Source organism: Sorex fumeus, unplaced genomic scaffold, assembly GCF_029834395.1.
Source record: "Sorex fumeus unplaced genomic scaffold, SorFum_2.1 ptg000010l, whole genome shotgun sequence".
In the NCBI taxonomy this organism is placed as follows: Eukaryota; Metazoa; Chordata; class Mammalia; order Eulipotyphla; family Soricidae; genus Sorex; species Sorex fumeus.
This window is the reverse complement of record NW_026606067.1, coordinates 10,176,257-10,199,047: the sequence shown is the minus strand read 5'-3', so window position 1 is coordinate 10,199,047 and position 22,791 is coordinate 10,176,257. Positions and strand designations below refer to the sequence as shown.

Here is a 22,791-nt window from a genome sequence, read left to right as displayed (position 1 = left end):
TGGCTTTTTGGATTTCCGATATTTTACTAATTAAGTCTGGAGGGATTTCTGCCAAGAGCCAGATAATTACGAGATTGGTTTCTGTGGCTCTGGAGCCATGGCTGTACTGGAGAGCCACTCGTGGGGGGCAACTCGTGACCTCGGTAGGGCATGAAGGATGAGCCGGGAATGCCTCCCCTTCCCATGAGGTTGCAGTTGCCCCGTTACCTCTGGCTCATACCTCGCTTTCCAAAAAGCTCCGAGGTGGCCGCCATCTTGCTGCCCAGGGGGAATATATACATTTTTTTAACCATGAAATCTAAAGTATATTACATTAAACTTTGTTTTATACTTGGACCTCATTTTGGTAATAATCATGTCTCACCTGTCATTAATTAAACTGTTAAAGCAATTCTATGTTAAAATATTTTGGAGTTTATATGCAATAGGCAAGGCCTATATATGTAAAATTTCCCCCTACACTTTATACAAACACTGTGGTTTACAAAATTGTTCATGATGATTTCTTACAGGCATTCAATATTCCAACACCAATTCCACCACCATTACACTTTCCCTTCCCACTATTGTCTCCAATTTTCCCAAGGATTCCTTAAGACTGTTCCCATAGCAGATCCTCAGTAATTTATTTTATGTTGCTTGTCACTAATAATTTGCTAAAATAATGATAAAAAATGTTTCATTAGAAGACCTCTGATTATATCTAGTTTTTTTCCCTATTCAGGTCCTATCTACTGTTGTTGTTTTGGCAGAAGACAGCTTTGATCCACTCTTTGCATTGACAATTTCTCATTTTTTTATTAATACAAGTTTTTATATTTTAAATAAATTTTACATATTATGGAGAAACCATTAAATCTATTTTTTCCCCACTTAACTGCTTTTTTTAAAATTTAACCACTGTGAGATATACAGGTATAAAGTTGTTCATGACAGTTTCAGTCATACAATGTTCTGACACCCATGTATTCACCCATGCATATTTCCTGTCAACAATGTCCTCAGTTTCCTTCCTGCACCACTCTGCTCATACCAACCTGCCTATACGGCAGGTACTTCTTTCTCTCTCTGTATAATTTCTCATTTAATTTTTTTATTAAATAACGATGAATTACAGTTACAAAGTTATTCACAATTAAGATTTGGAATTTGGGCTGGAGCGATAGCACAGCGGTAGGGCGTTTGCCTTGCATGCAGCCAACATGGCCGACCCGAGTTCGATTCCTCTGCCCCTCTCGGAGAGCCCAGCAGGCTACCGAGAGTATCTCGGCCGCAGGGCAGAGACTGGCAAGCTCCCCGTGACGTGTTTGATATGCCAAACACAGTAACAACAAAGTCTCCAATGGAGACGTTATCTGGGCCCGCTCGAGCAAATCGATGAACAACGGGAGGGCCTTTACCTTTACCTTTTAAGATTTGGAATACAATGTTCCAATGCCAATCCCTTCACCAATGTTCACTGAATTTCTCATTTTTAATATTGTCATCTGCTGTAGATGCTTCTCTTAATCGTTTTGTTTAGACTCACTTCCTCACTATTTTAGCCACATTTTTTTCTGTATGATACTTATGATTCATTTCAAATGTCGTATATTTATAGTCATGTCCTCCAGAGCCTTACTAGAAAATAAACTCCATGCATACAGAACCATATCTGTGCATTATTCACTGTGATTTTTGTTGTTGCCTAGGAATGAGTTAGGTGTTATCTATGAATGAGTAAAGAGGAAATCGAGTTATTATACTTTGTAAATTACTATGCTTTTATTCTGATCAATACTAAGTAAGGGAGGGGATTTGGGGGCATTTTTTGGTAGCAGTGTTACTTGGGCACCACACTTGGCAGTTCAAAAGGATCAACTTCAGGCAGTGGGTCAACCTCAAGACTTAGCATATCACTTTTTACATTCCTGAGCTCTAAAGAATTCCTTTTTTTAAAAGATTTTCTTTGGCATATGGAGTGGAGTTTTCTCAGGGGACCACATGTGGTGCTGGAGATCAAACTCAGGTCAGTCATGTGCAAGGCAAGTACCTTAGCTGCTGTATAATCTCTCTGGCCTCTAAGTTATTCTTTTAAAAAAGTCATGGTGCTATTAAGAAATTGAATTTTTGTTCCTAAATTTTAGATACACTTAAAAATTTGGGACTAATATTACCCCATTTAACTAAACTGAGTGCACTTAATTTAAATGGATAAAAGGAGTGCACCTTTGTTCACCATGAAATCTGCTGAAATCGTCCTACTCTTAAATTTACTCCCCACTGGGTGATGTTGAAGTTCTGCCTTCCAAGCTCCAGCATCACATGATTTGTGTCCTTCTCCCAGTCTTCTTAGCTTTCTCTTCTCTTTGTAATTAGAACCCGAAGTGCAAAGTAATTTGAATGCTTTTGACAAGGATAGCTTTAGATAATCTTTTATTAATGTAATTAGCTTGGCTTAATTAAGGGTCAAACCTGTGGGGCTTCTCCAACCACAGCTATCCTATCCACTACATTAAATGTTTTCACTTTACCCAGGATAATTCCTTCCCAGCATAGATAAATCCCAGCAGGACATTCTGACCTGGATCTGTCCCCAGAACACACAAACAGATAAACTCAAGTTTAGCTCCAAGGTCCTTGTGCTTTTGATTTAATCTTCTCAATGCAGTGTCACAGAGACATTGCTTCTATCCTATTTCAACTTATGAAATGAAATTCTTAACCCCTGATATTCTTTCGCTAACACTTAAATCAAATAATTATATTATAAAAGCTCTTGGTAACAGCTCATATGTCTGGCAGGAGAAGCAAACCTTGACCACAGCATGGGATTATCCATTTCTCCTCTCCATGATCATTAAAATTCTTGTAAAAAATAGATACCTGACATTTAGAAATTTTTAGTATGCAGAGTATTTACAATAGGAAATAAGTAAAAATGTTTTCCATTGACTGGGAAAGAAATAAAGGAGTGTGGTTGGCCATTAAAATAGAGGTTGAGTTTAATGATTAAACTGAAGAGCTTGGAGCCAGAAAAGGGAAAGTGTGTAAGGTAAAACTCAGGGGTTGAGGCAAATAATGAGTACATATAACATATACATATTTTTTTGGTCTGAGCTTTACTTCTACCAGACAAATACCAATGACTTTGTGGATCTTGTCCAGATTTGAATGCAGTTTTTTTTTTTATTCTATGGGGAGGCAAACAAATGTATGAGTCAAATGAAATGCTCCTTGCCTTCATGTTTTTTCCTCTTCTAGTTCTTTCTAAACCACATGGCTTCCAAAATCAGTTTCCTAAACCATACCTTTCATATCTCACTTTGTACTATTCAAGAAGCTATAATGTTTTGACGAAGTATAAACATATCATCCCATATTTTAGCCACATCCATTATGCTTTCCCATTGCTTCTCCATTTGTAGTCTTTGTTATCTCCTCTTACTCCAGGATGTTTCGTGACTTTGTATTTAAAAATCCTAATTAAAAAGTAATATTTGCAACTGGAACAATAGTATAGTGGGTAGGGTGTTTGCCTTGCATATACAGTAAACCTGAGTTCAATCCCTGGCATCCCCATATGGTCTCCCTAGCACTGCCAAAAGTGATCCCTTTGTGCAGAGCCAGGAGTCACCCGTGAGCATCACTGGGAATGGGCTCATAACAACAACAACAACAACAACAACAGCAACAACAACAACAACAACAACAACAACAAATTAGTGTTAAAAATGTGTTTGATTTCCATGGAACTCAAATGTATTTCATACCAATAGGATGATCAGTGTTACCCTTTGGTGGATGATACAAATTTGAATAAGGTATGCTTAATATTTTTGTTGGGAGAGGAACAAATTACCATTTTTGTGAAATTATTTGCCTAGCAGGCCCTCATTCTCACTCTCTGATTTTAAAGTTACTTTTATTCTTTTTAAAAATTTTATTTTATTTTTATAAAGTTATTCACAATGATTTGTAACATTCACTATTCCAACACCAATCCCACCACCATTATTCCTTCCCGCCACCATTATTTTGAATTTTCCCAACCATCACCTAAGTATGCCCCAATAGCAGGCCCTAAATAATTTATCTTGTATTGCTTGTTATGATCCAAACAGTTTTCCTTAGAAGAAAGTGTGTGAAGATTGTTGTATCTCACCCTAGAGCCAATCTCTCTTGTATAAGAGATTACTAACATGTTGTTACAGGTTGAGTCTTAAGTGCTAATATTTCTTTAAATTGAGATTGATTGCCTTCTACTTTACAACCTATCCAACGTGTGCTACTCCTGGTACATCAGTGATATAGAGTACGGGATGTTACATGGCAGCAAATGCAGTCGCATGCTCCAGGAATTCTAAAATTTTAAATAAGGTGATACAGCTAGAATAAAATTTTTAAATGGATGGTCATTTTGGGCTCTGGAGGCATCTCTGGATCATGGCCAGTTAATATGGCACCAGAGGCAGTTTGTGGGCCTGACTGTCAGGTTCCAAAAAGAAAAGATGGGAGGTAGCCCATACCCAACTCTGTAAGAGCCTGGAAATTTTGGTCGCAAAACCCATACACCTGAGTTTAACAGATTCATCTACGGATGAGGCTCATCCGAGCCTGTGGAGATTGGCTGTGAGCATGGTGATGGCTGGGTTCTGGAGGTTTTCAGTTGCTGGGGCTCTGTTTGGAAGACCCTTATTCTCTACAACATAAATGCACAGCTTATAATTTCTAATCCTCATCTTATATGGTTTTAACAGTGCTTTGGAACTTTAACATGGGTAAGAATCACTTGGAGAAATAAAATAGACATTCTGGGCTTTAATTCCAGGGATTTTAATTTAACACGCAGGGGTTAGGACCTTGGAATTTACATATCCAACAAGTTTCTAAGTGTTATTGGTGTTGAGGATTTAGGAACCACACTTCACATAGCTTATTTATCCAAAGGTACTAAAAGTTAGATGACATTAGGGACTGATACTAAAAGAAGCACACTTGACTATTCTGTGGTCCTATTTCTAGTAACCGAAAACACCGAGACTCAAGTCTTCAGAGCTGTGATCAAGTGCTATTACCATTACATCCTATGCCCTCAAATCCTCTTGCTTTGCATACTTAATCCAATTCTTACTCTAGCAAAGCAGAAAAAATGTCAGGGATCCTACTTGCAATCATTTGTAATATTTTCGTGCTTATCTTGAGAGTTTTCAAAGTTATGTGGGTCTCTGAGATTTTTTCTGGGTATCTTAGAGTAAAAGTTATTTTCATAGTAATTCTAAAATAGTATTTGCAAGCACAACACCAAAGAAATGGCAAAACCTGTAGCACCTTAGCATGAATTGAAATTTTAGTACCAAAGCATACTCGTGTCCTTTTATTAGTATGGCTGCACATTTGCAGTTACAAAACACCATACTTATACTTAAGGATGTCTTTATGAACAGTAAATATTATGAATTATGTCAAATATCTACCCCAGATTAATTTTAACACTCTGTGTGACATAATGGGATGCACACCTGGAGTTCTTCAATTGCTGAGCTCACAAAACCAGAATGAATTGGTAGTTATCAGGGTCATGGTCGGGTTGGTGGAGGGAGGGAGTGAGAGAGATCATCCCAGGTACATACTCCCAGTTATTAGAGGAATAAGATGCAGTGAAGGACACGTGACATTAGCACACAGCACCATGCAGATTTCAAGTTACCATAGGATTAGATCCTAGAAGGTTTTTTTTTTTTAAATAGCATCAGTCCCTAAAGTTTGCAACTGTATTAGAGGATGGAGGTGGTGGATTAGCATTATTGTGGGAAATATATAGATATATGACCATCGTACCATTGTGGCCTTAAACTTATACTGTGTTATTTGTCATAGTTCAATAAACTTGAAAGAATGAAGTTGGAAAAATAGGTGTCAACTGGAGCATGGTAGTTGTTTCAGAGTCATAGGTTAATGAAGTTGCTGGTATTTTTGTTTTTATGGAATACCATTTTCACTCAAAAGGAACATTGATGGGCAAAATGTCGGGGTCCTGGCCAGTCTGCCGAGGCACACTGGAGTACAATTTCCTGGAGTCTCTGGACTTACTACCTAGAGGAGAGGGAGTAGGTAGGGGAGAAGCCTCTCTCCTGGTGCTCCACTCACCAAGGACTCCAGCCGCCTCAGCAAAAGAACCACAATGAGGGGGGAAAGCTGGTGGTCAATCAGCAATCCATCTATTAGCTCTCACACAGGGGTTTTTATACATACATTTCAGGGGGCAATCCACGTGTATCACCTTGTCAGGTTCAGTACAGATGTTAGTTTATAATTTACATCTACTGCTCTCAGGGCCGGGTGTATCAGCTCAGGCAAATGGTACCTGTTAACGTCCCTCGTCCTCAACCCGAGTGCCTATGTGTATGGAGTGCTGGAGCAAGCCCCTGGGCCCCTGTAAACAAGGCCAGCACTTGTTTCAGGGGCAGGGATTTGGTCAAAGTGTCAGGCTGACTGCTAAGACCCCAATAGTAAAGTAGGGCAATTTTGGTGGATTGGCCAAATATTTGGGGAAAGGTACCATGAAGTGACTTTTCTCTGATGCTGGGATTCCTTCACTCACATGTATGAGCTGGAAAGCCCAGTGGCTGGAGCTCTCTAACAAAGTCCTGGTCTCTCCATGTTGCTCAGCCTTTTTCAGCATGGGACAGGGTTCTGAGGTGCAGCAACACCTTTGGGGGAGTATTCCAAGGTGATGCAAACTTCAAAGGGACCCAGGCAAGAATTGCATAAACTCTTGTGAGCCAGCTTTGGGTTGACATATAGTGGTCTCTCCTCCCTAGAGTAGAATTCAAAACATTATAAGTCTGTACCCAATCCTGTTGCTGGGGGGATGCATAGGCCTGCCTCTTATTTAAAAAATAAAAGTAACTTCTGAATAAAAGTAAAGTGAAAGTAACATTGGAATATTACATAAGTCTCAGATAAGTTCATTATAAAGAAGCACATTTATTATCCAGTGAACATTTAGTTCACCACTAAAACTTTCAATCTTGTCCTTTACCCTATAGTTAGCTTGCTCAATTTACATATCATCTTCCAGAAGTTTCACCTGACACCAATAATTTTATATTCCTTTATTGTGGAAAATTTTAAAATTGAGATTCTGTGGTTTACAATGCTAATAATAATGATATTCAGGGTCAGAGAAATAGTAAGCCGGTAAGGCATTTGCCTTGTACACTGCTGACCTGGGTTTGATTTCTGGCACTCCACATGGTCCCCGGAATCCACCAGGAGTGATTTCTGAGTATAGATCCGGGAGTAAGCCCTGAGCACTGCCGGGTGTGCCCCCTAGCCCCCAAGATGGTTTCTCATGCACATAATTCCAACACCATACTTATCATGAGTGTGTGTACCCCCTTCCGACACCCCACTCTTAAAAAGAGTATCAAAGCATTTGTCCCTGTTAAAAATTATTTCTAAGCTCTTTGATCTCTACAATGAAGAACAATTCTCTCCTTTTCCTGGGAAGGCAAATATAGTCAAACACATTTTCTCTATATTATTCACATATATAATTTTTTTTTACAACCACGCCATAATATTGACTTTCTCATCTCCACTTAGCAAATGAAGGTGCTGATGTGTTGAGAGGTTGAATAGCTTGGCCAAGGTCATACAGTGGGTTGGAAGTTCTGTCTCCTGAGCACCAGTTCTGGACAATATCTCTTCAGCATGTTTTCCTATTCGCCTTTCAGAGAGAATGCAGGGACGTTTACATAATCTAAATTTCTTTGGTGAGAGCTAAAATACATGTATAATCACACTCTATCAAATATCCTAAGCTTCTAAAAAAAGTTGCTTTTGGCTAAACGATGGCTGGAGCATAAGCCTTATCATCTTATGAAAGCACTCAGGGGCTACAATTTTTTAAGGTTTTCATTTCCTGTGAGGAAAAAAAAGAGAAACTGCTCTGAGTTGCACTCTGCTGCTGAATTTTGACCAGAGAGTAAAAAAGATGACTTTCTCCGTGAAAAAGGGCAGGCCACTTCCATTTGTTTTTCCCCAAGGGGCTGGCTATTTGGTCTAATTTTTGTGATAAGCTGACTAAGGGTCAGGGAATGTCAGGCGTGCAAAAGGCAGCAAACTTGGTCAGGAAGAAGAAAGGCTGGTATCGGTGAAGACCATAAATAAACACTCCCCGGGAAGGTCAGACTGGGGAGATGCGGAGTTAACTGGCTTCCATCCATTAAGGCTAGAAACAGAATCTCTAGGTACACTAGGTCAGGTCAAATTTTGGTTAATGAAGCTGAAGTACAAACTGGAGTAAGAAGATTAAGCCGGGAAGACGCACAAAGTGACCTTTAGTTCAATAAAAGAAATGGGCTCTGCCAGCTGATAGCTTTGCTGCAAGCCTGCTTAACAGTTGATGAAGAAGGGGTGGGCCTGGGTGTTCACTTTGTGAAAGAAAGTTCTTTAATGACCCGCAGAAACCCAACTAGCAAAGTCAAATAGGCGTTTGTGAGTGGGAACTCCTTTGTGCTTCCATCTGTCTCCAGGGAGAGAAGATGCGGACATTGGAACATTTTTTTTTTAACGTGACATTAGCGTTTTCCTGAACCCATGTTTTATAAGCCTCCTTTCTTCCTACTTCCCATATGTTGCTTAAATTTCTAGAGTCAAATCACATACATTTATTACCGAAATGTCTTCCATTTTTGTACAATCTAAATAAATATTACAAAACCGCATGTCAGTCAACAATATCTATTTAACACTTTTATCTCTTCATTATTGTACTAAGTTAAGAATACCAGATATATGGTCAATGAATTCATTTATTATCCTTTAAAAAATTTACATTTTAATTGAAGTATTATTAAAATATTACATCATTGAAAACCAACGTGTGTGCTTTTTTTTAATTTTTGTCTGGACTTACCCTCTCCCATTGCCCACCCCCCAGGTCTCTCCCCTCCATTTCTGGTAACCACTAACTGCTCTTAAGTTCAAAAGCCAATTTTTCTCTTTATTTGGTTCATCTGTTTGTTTTCTCTACATGTGAGTGAAAGCATATGGTGTTTGCCTTTCTTTGGCTTATTTTACTTAGCATAATACCCTCTAGGTTCATCCATGTTGCAAATGGTGGGCTTGTGTTTTTTTAAATTGTTTAGTGTATTGTGTGTATACATTATATTTTGTATGTATTCTACATCTTATTTTTCTAATAACCACTGATGAATGCTTTAGTTATTTCCAATTATTGGAGACTTTTAATGACAAAGTAATAAGCATGGGGATGCAGATATCTCTTTGAATTAATATTTGTATATGTCTTGGGTAAACACCCAGAAGTGGGATTCCAATGAGATCATTTGGAATTTATATTTTTGACCTTTGGAGGACGTTCCCTCATGTTGTTGGTTTTAGGGAAGACTGAAGAATTAACACTTCTCTGTTTGTTTGTTTGTTTGTTTGTTTTGCTTTGGGGCCACAGCTGGTGATGTTCAGGGTTACTTGGTACTCCTGTCTGCACTCAGGAAACATTCATGGTGGGGCTAGAGGACCTTCTAGGGTTCTGGGGAATCAAACCTGCATCAGGCAATATGCCCTGTCCATTGTACCAGCTCTCAACCTCCTAATTCTTAATATGAACAATAAATTATTTTTGAAAGCACATTTTATTTACATTAATAAAATAAATCTATTTAGATTTTGAAATTATTGCATTGCTATTTCTTAAGTTTACATGGCTGATTTGAGAAATAAAAAATCAAATAAGCCATGTAAACTTTAAAAATATGCCTCTTGGAGGCCATCTTTACAGCACGCAGCCGCAGAGAAGAAAGGCTGCTGGGCGGCTCCACAGATCCCGGAGAATGCACCAGGTCCCAAAAAGAGCCGAGATCACTGGGAAGTCCCAGATGGGCTAGGTGCCGCATCCCACCTCCTCCAGATGGAGCCCCAGTGACCATGAGCCTCTACAAGCATAGCTCGAGTATGCGAGAACCAGGATCTTTACTCCAAACCGCACGGCCGCTTATGTGGCTGCGCGGCATCTCCCTATATACAAAGTGATCAATGGAAAGTAAATCATCCAAGGTTTCTCCCTGAAAATCAGGCTTAACTCTTATACAAACCACAACACCCAATAGGAGAGAGAGAACAAAAGGGAATGCCCTGCCACAGAGGCAGGGTGGGATGGGGGGATAGGGGGTGGGAGGGTTACTGGGATATGTGGTGGTGGGAAATGGTCACTGGTGGAGGGATGGGTATTCAAAATAAATAAATAAATTTTTTAAAAAAAGGAAAAAAATATGCCTTTTGGAGAGCTTGGAAAGTTACCGAGAGTATACCAACCACATGGACAGAGCCTGACAAGCTCCCTGTGGCGTATTCGATATGTCAAAAAAGTAAGGACAAAAGGTCTCATTCCCTTGACCCTGAAAGAGCCTCTAATTGTTGAGAAAAGATGAGTAAGAAGAGGTTGCTAAAATCTCAGGGCTGGGAGTAATTAAGACGTAATGTAAATTGATGAACAATGGATGACAGTGATACAGTGATACATGGCTGATTTATGATATTATGGTTTTTTCTTTCTCTATGTAACTTTAATTTATAAAATTATATTTTTGAGGCATATATAATTATATCCTTCTTATAAAACATGTTTCACCCCAATGCATTCAAAATCAAATTACCAACATTCCTTTGTCATAGGCCATTGTGCCCCCATCTTCTCCAAAATCACCTCCATCCCCTATTCTGGTGACCTCAGTTCTGCAGTAAGAGTCTTAGGGTTTGGGACTGGAGTGATAGCACAGCTGGTAGGGCGTTTGCCTTGCATGCGGCCAACCCAGGTTGGATTCCCAGCATCCCATATAGTCCCCTGAGCACTGTCAGGAGTAATTCCTGAGTGCAGAGCCAGGAGCATTCCCTGTGCATCACCGGGTGTGACCCAAAAAGAAGAAAAAAAAAGAGTCTTAGGGTTTGTTTTCCTTTGACATTGTTTCCTTGAAAAAGCAGATCATTTTTTATAATCAATGTTGCTTTATGCTGATATGGGAATCATTGATTTTATTGTACGATTTGTACAATTTTAGAGTTGGAAGGACCAGTGGTAGTTGGTACTATTAGCCACTTTTATTCATTTTCTCTCTCTGCAGGAAAGTTGTCAGGCTACTCTTTTAAACACAGGAGTGGCCATGTGACATGCTTTGGTTAACGTAATGTTTGTGGAAGTGACATATATCATTTCCTAAAAAGTTTTATAAGCTGTCTCAGATTTTTCCATTTCTTCTCTTTCTCCCCTTAGGCAGGTAAAGCTCTAGATGAAGTGATTCTATTAGCGTGAGCGTTGGAATTAAGATGCTAGACATGGAGTAGAGCCTCAGCTGGATTATACTGAATAAGTAAAATGAATAAGAAATTAATAAGTAAAAGTACTTTTTACTTATTAATTATTTGAGGACGCTTTTACTTATTAATCACTAAAATTTTAGAGTAGTCACAGCATAGTTCAGACTTGTATCACTTGTATCACTTGTCATCTCGTTGCTCATCAATTTGTTAGAGTGGGCACCAGTAACATCTTCATTTATCCCTGTCACGTTCCAGTGTAGCCCAATGGCATCTGCTTGCTCCAGGAACACGAAGAGCCTCAAACTGTTTGTTCAGGGTCTTGATGAAGAAGTCTGACCATCTCATAGGTGGGCAGCCAGGTGTTCTTTTGATGTTCCATGGAATCCAGTCCATAACAGCTCTAGTTCAGTGGTCATCTCTGAATCGCATTACTTGTCCAACTCAGACTAAATTGACTAAAATATTTTAAAATTTGTGGTTCTTAATTTTGGTTGATTATGAAATGTAACATGGTGCATTTTATACTTGACAGACTTAACAGTTCTTAATCTATCTCAGTAAGTTTGGGGCAGAAAGAAAGAATCTGTATTTAAAATCTTCCCAGTTGACTCTAATGATCTCACTCTTTGAAACCCAATCATTTTACTTATTTTAAAGTTAAAAGGGGATTGAGCATGAAAAGTTATCATTTTAACTAATTTGTTAGTTAAAATGTAGGTCAGAGTTTGAGTTATTTATAAAGCAATTTCTCCTAAAGTACTAAAATGTAAGTGGATTGTGCACCTGAGTACGGGAAAATTCCAAATTAGTTCATCCAAATTAACAAAGTTTAATTGCATGTTGTATATAGGCCATCTGGGTTTAAACCTAATAAAAATTATAAATGCAGCCTCCTTCATAAGAGGCCAGAATGACAGAGTATAGGACTTTAATAATAGAAAGCAAATTTGTTGCACAGATCACTTGATCACTTAATTTGATTACTTGACATCCGGTTACTCATCGATTTGCTTGAGCAGGGTGCCAGTAATGTCTCCATTCGTCCCTGTTGCGTACTAGTGTAGCCCAATGGCATCTGCTCGTTCCAGGAATATGAAGAGCCTCAAACTGTTCGTTCAGGGTCTTGACGAAGAAGTCTGACCATCTCAGACTTCTGAAGTGGATGATCTTTTGATGTCCCATGGAATCCAGTCAGTAATGACTCTAGTCCAGCGGTCATCTCCAAATCGAATTATGTGTACAGCCCATCTGATTTACTATGTCTTGGCAAACGAGACAGCGTGCCTGATTCTTGATCATTGACAGAGGTCAGAACTCCGGATTCCTTCTCTCACTTGAGTGAAGTGTGATACTCCAAGCATAGCTCTTTTGATTCCTCTTTGGGAGACCCGAATAGTGTTCTCATCCTGTTGTTGAACTGAGTCTTGAACTCCAGATTCAGTTGCACAGATAACACCCAGACAGGTGAAATCTTTATTCTTGCTATTAAGTGATTGTGGGTACAAATAAATAAATAAGATGTTATGAGTGCACAGAGGAATTTGCCATGGTGAGCAGGAAATTAAGGTAGTTCAAGGGCATCTCATGACAATTTCCAACACTGCCCTGACAGCTCTATGAGATTCTGTGGTCTGAGTCCCCTTGTATCTCCATACTATAGAAAGTAGCTTCTTCAATCAATATTAACTTTTACTTAGTATTACTCTGGAAAAGGCATTTTAAAAGAAGTCCTGTTCTACGAGTGTCCTCAAATAATTCAGAATGCACTGTAAGAAGAGGCAGAACCCTCCACATTGACTTAGTTTTTCTCATGGGATCTACAGCTGTCAGAGAACTTTTGCCTGCTGGGACTCAATGACTGGCCCGCGAAGGTTCCCGAATGGGGATACTGCTAGGTTAGTGTGTTCCACTGGACTCTAGCTGTGTGGACAGCTCGAAGGGCAGGACTGTGTTCCCAACCTGTTCACAGTTACTAGTGCTCATTCCAGTTCCTCAAAGTCTGGCTTAGGACAACACCGTTTTCCCAGTTATGCACTCCAATATTTCCTAAGGAACCACACAGATTTCAACACTTTTGATGGTTTTTCTTTATTGAAACTTCTTTCTCTCTTAATTTTTATAATGTTGTGCTATTCTCTACACATCTGGCACATATTCACCTTGTACTGTGGGGTTTCTTGATAGAAACTTTTTAACTTACTAAGTACTTTCTACAGGCCAAGGTCTCTCTGTGTGCGTTTAATTAAAAATATCACAACTTTACTCAAGCACATACAATGTCATGAAAAGAGTTAATATTACCTGTGTTTTCCAAATGAGGAAATTAATATTTTGTTGGTTCACTTTCTCAAAAAGGTTCTAAGGAGGTAAGGCATTAGCCCTGCATGAGGCTGATCCCCTGATATCTACCACGGGCCACTTCTGAAAACAGAGTCAAGAGAGTGTGTTGATTAATTTAAAGAATTAATATATTATCAATTATTTAATCAATAATAAATAAATGATTGGATTAACTGGTGTCCTATATGGCCCCCAATACACCACCAGAAGTGATTCCCTAGTATTCATTCTTAATAACAAGAATAAAGATTTCACCTTTTTGGGTGTTAGCTGTGCAACAAATTTACATTCTATTATTAAAGCCCTATACTCTGTATTCTCACCTCTTACAAAGGAGGCTGCATTTATAATTTTTTTTTCTTTTTGGTTCACACCCGGCGATGCACAGGGGTTAATCCTGATTCTGCACTCAGGAATTACTCCTGGTGGTGCTCAGGGGACCTGATAGGATGCTGGGAATCAAACCCAGTTTGGCCACATGGAAGGCAAATGCCCTACCCACTGTGCTATTGCTACAGACCCGAGCATTTATAATTTTTTAAATTAGGCACTGATAAAATCTCAAGGCCAAACTAGGCTGCAAAAATGAAGAAGGACAAAAATGACTGTCTGTACTTTCAATGCACGTACGCTGGCATCGGATACATCCATCGAAGACCTGATGGTACAAGTGCAAAAGATCAAGTATGACATCATTGGCCTGCCCAAGAGGAGAAGGCATCAATCACATCACGCCATTTTCGACACTGGAGAAGAACTGTTCCTTGGAACATGCGACAAAAGAGGTGTTGGTGGTGTCGGTGTCCTTGTCAACATAAACTTGGCCAAGAGCATTGAAGGAGAAATTGAGAAGTTTGACATGGAGTGGGAGAAGTTCTATAAAGAAGACTACACCTTCTACAAGATCATTGTCAGTGATTTTAATGCCAAGATAGGACTAAGAAGATCAGCCGAAGAACTCCACATGGGGATCTATGGCCTAGAATGGAACAAAGAGGGTGAGAGACTATCTGAGTTCATCATGTCAACCAAGACCATCCATGGTAACTCACAGTTCCAGAAGGCCGAATCTAAACGTTGGACATGGGAGTCTCCTGGTGGACGGTTCCACAACGAAACTGACCACACCATATTATTCAATCTACAGTTTTGCCTGACCGATGTCGCTGTTGTACCAAAATTCCAAATGGAATCGGACCACTGTCTCCTTCGTGCAAAATTCGGGGAGAAAGGGCTGCACAATTTAAGAAGAGAACATCCAGAATATCCACCAACTGGGAGCTCTTTGGCACTATTACGGCAACAAGGGTGTAGGATAACACTCTTTTGTCCTTCCTTAGGTAGCTTAGGTTTGTTAGGTCACACCCATCTAAGGACACTGAACTTGTATTGTAAGCAATGTTCTTTCTGTGTGGACACAGGAAGACAGTTAATATTATGCTTTGTAATTTGGGAGTTGATTGACTCCGAATAATATTTACTCCTGGGCATCTGATTTCTTGACTCAGTTGCCCTTAGTTCCTAGCACCCCAAAAGCAGTGTCCTGACGAGGGACTGAATGGACCCAGGGCAAGTGGTGAGCTACCCTGGCATCGAAATGGGCCAGGCCAAAGAGCCACAATACTCAACTATAAGTTGAAGGCATGATCATGGACAAATGCTGTCATGATCCAAAAATAAGTAACGACGAGATTAGGACCTTGCTGGAGCTAGGAAGATTAACCTGGCCTTAGGACTGTGGAATGTGTAGTGAGATGTTCTCAGGAAGAACCAAACTAAATTTGTATCTGTTACTCTGCTCATACAGAATGACATTGCTAGAAATATTAGAAGTACCTTTATTACAACTATTTAAGTAGATTACTAACTGAGGGAAGAACACACCCTTGTTGGGATCCCACCCTTGAGGAGATCGCCTAGTAATCTGGAGTAATCTCTGTAGATGAGATTTTATCCTTGAGTTAATCTCCTGGAGGAGTGGTCTTACCTCTCTTTGTTGATTTGTCAATATTCAACCCACCTTTATGTCACCGCCTTATGTGACTACTATATAAACTAAGATGGTAAGCTTGGAGGAGGAGAGTCAGAAGCGAGAGAGCTCGGGCTCCAGAGATACAGAGTCAGAGCCAGAAGGAGAGAGGTTCCAAGATTGGGGCCCAGGAGAGAATGAGGCAGAGAAAGACAGGAGTGAAGAGGATTGGAATTAAACTACTATTGATATAGACCGGCCTGGCCCTCATTTCTTCTTCTGTCTGCCCTTGGTCAACAGCCGTTCCGATCCAGGCCACACACAGCAGCTCAAGATCACCAAACGCAGGCCGTGAGACAGTGCCATCCAGTTATCCCGTGAACACACAACCTTCAGTGTGATAAGATTTTACACATGGGAAGGCTGTTGTTAACAACATTGACGAAGAATACAATCAACTGGTTCAGCACCTCCATGATGTGCGAGGAACACCTAGAGAGATATAGTCACAAAAAGACGCCTGTCTTCGAAAACTCTTGAGCTCATTCACCAACGTGGCTTGGCGCAATCCTCAGACAATCGCAAGTGAACACAGCAAAGCAGCACAGAGAAGCAATCAAGGAAGACCTCAAAGAGAGAAGAGCAGCAGTGCTGACAGATGCGATAGAAGCTGGGAAAAGCATTTGCAATGCCTGCTTGTCCTTCGCCAACTACAAGACCAAGATGACTGCCCTCCAACGTCCTGATGGATCTATCACATCTTCAAGAAAGGCAATGGAGAATATTATCCATGACTTCTACTCAGATCTCTTTGATAGCCACATCCACCTGCCCATATACTAAATTCCTCAGGATGGATATGAGGTTCCCAATGTTCTCCCTTCCGAAATCTAATGTCCCATTTCTTCGGTAAAGAATCGAACAGCACAAGGTCAGAACCGAACACCTGAAGAACCTGCCGTCAGTACTCATCAATACACTGGCTTGGCTCTTCACACACTACCTGTCAGAATTCAAGGTTCCATCCCAATGGAAAACCAGCAGGACTGTACTACTGTACAGGAAGGGAGACATCCATGACATTGGCAACTATCACCTGATCTGCCTGTTGTCTGTCATCTACAAGCTGTTCACTTGAGTCATCCTGAATAGGATTGGCAGAACATTAGATGAAGGACAACCATGTGAGCAAGCTGGGTTCTGCAAAGGATTCAGCACCATCGACCATATTCACATGAAAACCAAGCTCATTGAGGTTTCTCGGGAGTTCAAGATACTGCTCTGTCTAATGTTCATTGATTTAAAGAAGGCGTTTGATTCTGTTGAGACTGAAGTGGTTGTCGAGGCCCTAGCCAAACAGGATGTTCAGACTCAATACATCAGGATCCTCTGTGAGCTGTATTACAGATTCACTACCAGGATCTCACCATTCTACAAGGAAGTGTTCATCCATGTCAAGAGAGGGGTTTCGCAGGGTGATACTATTTCACCGAAACTCTTCAGTGCCACCCTCGAGAATGTCATGTGGTGACTGGAATGGGAAGGAATGGGAGTGAAGATAGATTACACCACCTCTGCTTCCCTGATGACATCATTCTAATGACACCAAACATTGGCCGAGTGGCCCAAATGTTGGCCAACCCTTTGACAGTGAGTGTGGAAAGGTCGGACTGCCGCTGAATCTCATGAAGACAATGTGTATGAGAAACAGTCTCATTCCTGACGTTCCATTAGCTCTCAATGGAACGACCATATCCGAATGCAAAAGTTATGTATACCTAGGTTGAGAAATCAACATGACGAATGACCTGGCACCTGAGTTGCACAGGAGGAAAAGAGCGGCTTGGAATGTCTTCAAGAGCATTGAAGAAATAGCTAAGAGGACGAAGAACATCTGGCTCCGGGCACATCTCTTTGATTCCACTGTTCTTCCTGCATTAACATACACCTCAGAGACCTGGGCCTATGAAAACAGGATGAGAACGCTATTTGGGTCTCCCAAAGAGGAATAGAAAGAGCTATGCCTGGAGTATCATGCTTCACTAAAATGAGAGGAAGAATCTGGAGTTCTGACCTCTGTTGAAGATCAAGAATCAGGGATGCTGTCTCATTTGCCAAGGTGTCAAAAATCAGATGGGCTGGACACGCAATGAGATTTGGAGACGACCACTGGACTAGAGCCATTACTGACCGGATTCCACTGGATGTCAAAAGATCGTGTGGCCGCCCACCTACGAGATAGTCAAACATCTTCATCAAGACCCTGAACTTTCGGTTTAAGGCTCTTCGTGTTCCTAGAATGAGCAGACACCATTGGGCTAACTAGCATGTAACAGGGACGAATGGAGATGTTACTGGCACCTGCTTGAACAAATCGATGAGTAATGGGATGTCAAGTGATCAAGTGAATTAGCCACCTGAGTACCCTGAGTGAGGCCCCAATCCTGCCCTTCTCATTCTCCTCCATTTTTTTTTTCAAATAGGAATGTTCTATTCTTGGATTGGAGAGGTAGCTTAAAGGCCTGAGCACATGCTTCCGTGCATTAGGAGCTAAGTTTGATCATGTGTGTGGTTCCTGAGCACTGATGAAGGGTATGAGTCACCCCCAGCACTGCTGGATCTGATCATGAAACCACTGGCTCATATAGTCATCTTAAAAATTATGAAGAGTGGTTCCTGGTCCCTGAGCACTGTTGGGGAGACCCCTCGAAAAAGGAAAGGCTCATGATTTTCCTTTAAAAACCTAGAGTATATGTATATCTCATATACTTCTTGGGCGGCTTCTTCACCCAATTGAGGGTCTTTTGGGTTGTTCTCAGCCTGGGACTCATGAGTGAAAAGTGTGTTACTCCAGCCTTTTGAGCTGACTTGCTGGTGAGAAATCACTATTTTAATAAAACAAATGTACTGATGCTTTGATTGAAGTTTGGGGAGAAAATACACCTGCACACAGATATAATAATTAGAATAGAGAGGAGTACTATAATAAATTTTCAAATAATTATGCTATTCCTTTTTTTGATCACACACAAAATATTCAACAGTGGAAGTTTTTAAAAGATTAGTTGCAATGTGGAATGTAATGCCACATCAGTGAACTTCTTATGCTTTTCTACATTAATTTTTGTGACTTGCTCCAAATTTTGAATGACATTTCACTTGTGCATGAAACTGGCCCAAGGCTTCCCTTACAGCTCAGTCTTTTATAAAAGTTCCAGTGAAATGCTGAAAGTTCGGAAACACAAAACTGTACATGAATTATAAAATAAGAAGGTAAAAGTAAATTTAATGGAAAACAGTGCTCAAGCTTTCTTTTATTTATGTTTTTACTTTTTAAATTAAATTTTTTTTTCTTGGTTTTGGAGCCACAACCGGAGATGCTCAGGGTAACTTCTGGCTCTGCACTCAAGAATTATTCCTGGCAGTGTTTTCATACGTGATGCCAGGAATAAAACCTGGGTTGGCTGCATGCAAGGCAAGTGTCCTACTTGCTGTACTATGGCTCCAGCTCCTATGTACAAGTTTTAAAGCAATTCACAAGGGTTGATATTATAATAGGCACTGTAGGGAAATTTATGATTTTTTCATACCCACTTGAATCAGACTGTAGATCTAAACTGTCTTGGTAGTTTATGAGTTAATATCAATTATTTCCTAGATGGCAATGCATTTACTTTTTTTGGCATTAACTATAAATAGCTATTCATCTGTGCCATTAGCCACCTAATTAACTTTATTACTTTTGATTCTTTTCAAATGCTTTAGGTCAAGGCTATCAAATTCTAATTTTATTTTGGCAGCAACTTTAAATGTACTTGACCCACCATGGCTGCTTTCCACCAACCCATTCCGCACATGGCGGAATTCCCCTGCCTTTGCATTTCTATGTTTCAGAGAACAGAGGTTGTCTAAGAGAACAGAGATTGTCTACACTTATTAATTCTACTGGGTTAGATCATTTCAATGTAAGTTTCTTCTTCTTCTTTTTTTTTAAAAAAATTAAATGTTGCCTTTGTCCTGACAAAGTGTGATTAAGTTTGGGGCTGAGACCCACACATTCTTTGACTCTTCCACTGCAGGAAAAAACATATGACAAGTTTTTATGTGAGATTCCTTCTCATTCTCCAGTTGCCAAAGAAGCTAAGGACATAAAGAGTTTTCAGTAAGATACATGTTGTTTAAAATTTATTTATAGGTCCAAAGAGATAGTACAGCAGGTAAGGCACCTGTGTTGCATGTGGCCAACTCTGGTTCATATACCTGTGGTATCATATATGGTCGCCAGAGCACTACCAGGAGTGACCCCTGAATACACAGCCAAGAATAAACTCTGAGCACCACTGGATGGGAGCCAAAAACCAAAAATATTTCTTAAAATTATTGGTTAGGAAGTGTAGAAAGCATGCTAATATTTCTTTAATGTGTTTAGTTTTGTCTTTTTATTTATTTTTGTTTTGCGGCCACACCTGGCAATGCTCTGCGCTTACTCCTGTTTTTCATTCAGTGATCCCTCATGGGGCTTGAGGGGGTCATATGAGATGCCAGGGGTAGATCCTGGGCTGACCACGTGGAAGGCAAGTGCCCTACCCACTGTACTATCTTTAAGCCCAGATATGTTTTATTTTTACATATCTTATTTTGAGTGCCAAGTTTCTGTCATCATTATCAATTCCTGGGGCTTGACAATGACAAGGTTTTATAACTAACTTGAAAAAGTACGTAGTTTCCCTTACCACCGAGGCCACGAGTTGCCCCCCACAAGGGGCTCTCCGACATGGCCATGGCCCCAGAGTCACATGGACCTAATTTGGAACCCAGCAGCTTTTGGCAGAAATGTGAATGGACTATGCATTAAGCTATGGTGCCGTGTCCCCCCCCTCCACCCCCCTCCCCCGCCGGGAGGGAAAGGGTGTCTGTCTCTTTCGCCTTTTTCCCCCCTGGCAGCAAGGTGGCTGCCACCTCAGAGCTTATTTAACAGCCAGGTATGAGCCTGTGCTGATGGGGCAACTGTGGCCTCATAGGATGGGGGGGGGGGCAGAACCAGAACATCCTTCCTGCCCCACTGGGGCCATGAGTTGCCCCCCACGAGCGGATCTCCGGCACAGCCATGGACCCAGAGACACACAAACCAATCTCGGATCTATGCGACTTTTGGCAGAAATCCCTCCAGACTTAATTAGTAAAATATCAGAAACCCATCATATTGTCTTCATAGCCAGCAATAGAAAACAAATTATTTCACTATGCCTTTTCAGGAAGTCTGATTTTTGGGATAAAATTCCAAATAATAATGGTGCATATTTTGCCGAAATAATGAATGTAATCAAAGTAAAGAGAGTTAAGTGGAAATCATCTGCCTCACAGGCATGGGGAGGGGTGGGATGGGGGTATATTGGGGTTCTTGGTGGTGGAAAATATGCACTGGTGAAGAGATGGGTGTTTGACCGTTTTATGACTGAGACTTAAACTTGAAAGCTTTGTAACTGTTCTCACGGTGATTTAATAAATAAATTTAAAAAAAAGAAAAGAAAAAGTACATAGAACACTATATATATGTACATAGACTTTGCCTTAAAAAATGCAGAGTGCAGCTGTGTCCTTTCAGACATGTACCTGAATTCTTTCCTTAACTTGAATTCTTTCCTTAACTTGAATCAATCATACACATATAAAAATGGTTTCTTTTCAGTTCTTTAGAAAGATAAAATTCTAACCGTGCAGGGATGGAGTGATTGTACTGTAGGTAGGGCTTTTGTCTGTGTGCAGCTGATTGGAGTTTTATCTCTGGCATCCCATATAGTCCCTGGAGCAACGCTAAGAGGGATTCCTGAATACAAAGCAAGGAGTATCCCCAGAGAATCACTGGGTGTAGCCAAAAAAAATTCTAACTGTGCTCACATTCCCTTGTTAATTTTTGTGGAATTAAATGAGTATATTATGTTAATAGCTGGAAGTTCTTACCTCTGATGCACTTTTGCGTAGGATTGGGGCCAAATGCAGAAAGGATCAGGGCCTATGCTTGGCTCTGCACTTTGAAGATCACTCCTGGAAGTTCTCAGGGACCATATTGATGACAGAGATTAAAACCACGGTTGACCAAGTGCAAGACAAATGCTTTAGGACCCCTCACCCCTCACAATGTGGCTGGAAAAGAGGACCCAGTGGGGATCTTAGGTAGCAGAGCTGGCAGGACAATGCTTGGTCATGCAGTCGTGTCAGAATAGAACTGGTGGCCTCATTCTTTCCTGCAAGTGCCCTCTCTAATCACTGAACTATTTCCAGCACTCCTGCCTAGACCTGGAGTTAGAGTTTCTCCTCATTTCTTTATCTCTGGTGCTCAACGTCATATCTGGTGCTAGTCATGATGGGATTTACCATGCAAAACTGGTGCTATAAGACCAAGTGACAAGTTTGGGAAAACTACTGATCTTGGCTTTTCAATTTTTTTAGAGATTTCAGAGAGTGAAAACATGAGGCCATATCTAAACTGGAGGGGGAAGAAAAGTAGTTAAGTCATTTTCTGTGAACTTTGGTAAAAAAGTATAGCAGAATCCAAGAGAACAGAATACCCTCTACCTCTTCCCTCTTCTAATATTGCCTAAATACTTGTGTAGCTAAATATGTTTTTTTTTTTTAAGATTTGGTTGCTAGGATAGATGAATCAAATTTCACACTTCTAGGCAAGAATATCCTAGTGGGGCATTGAGGTTATGTTATCTAATACTGTTTTCTTCATCAAATTTTCTATTTCAACCCCATTATGTAAATTCCAATTATAAACTCTACTTATCATGAATGGGAAAAAAATGTACTAGTTGCTCAGGGTTTTGGAGGATTTAGAGCAGGGGGTGAGGTTTGTCATTAAGTCTTGGTAGTGAACTGTTTCCCAGATAGCTGAATCCTGGGGCTCACAAGAAGACCCTTACCTGAACTCTCGTAGCATCCAAGTGAGAATCTCAGTAGCCACACTTATAACACTAATTAAATTTGAAAATTTCTTTTTTATGTGTATAGTAAATGTTAGCTCTTAGAGCATTATGAAATATGTATGGTCATTAAATACTGGCTGCCCACGAATTAGTAAATATGTAGCACACAGGAAATATTCAGCAAATATTTGTATTTTTTCCCCTAATTATACTCTATTGTCTTCTTAA

At 40.3% G+C, this 22,791-nt stretch overlaps 1 long non-coding RNA gene across 1 annotated transcript in view; it reads right to left on the bottom strand.

The window, feature by feature from the left end:
* The window catches only part of LOC130020152 (uncharacterized), a 67,595-nt gene extending 45,865 nt beyond the window's left edge, over positions 1–21,730 (bottom strand). Inside the window, exon 1 of the long non-coding RNA XR_008791954.1 lies at positions 21,596–21,730. This is a non-coding gene — a long non-coding RNA (uncharacterized LOC130020152). The remainder of the gene's footprint in view (positions 1–21,595) is intronic.
* Positions 21,731–22,791: the final 1,061 nt, after the last annotated feature.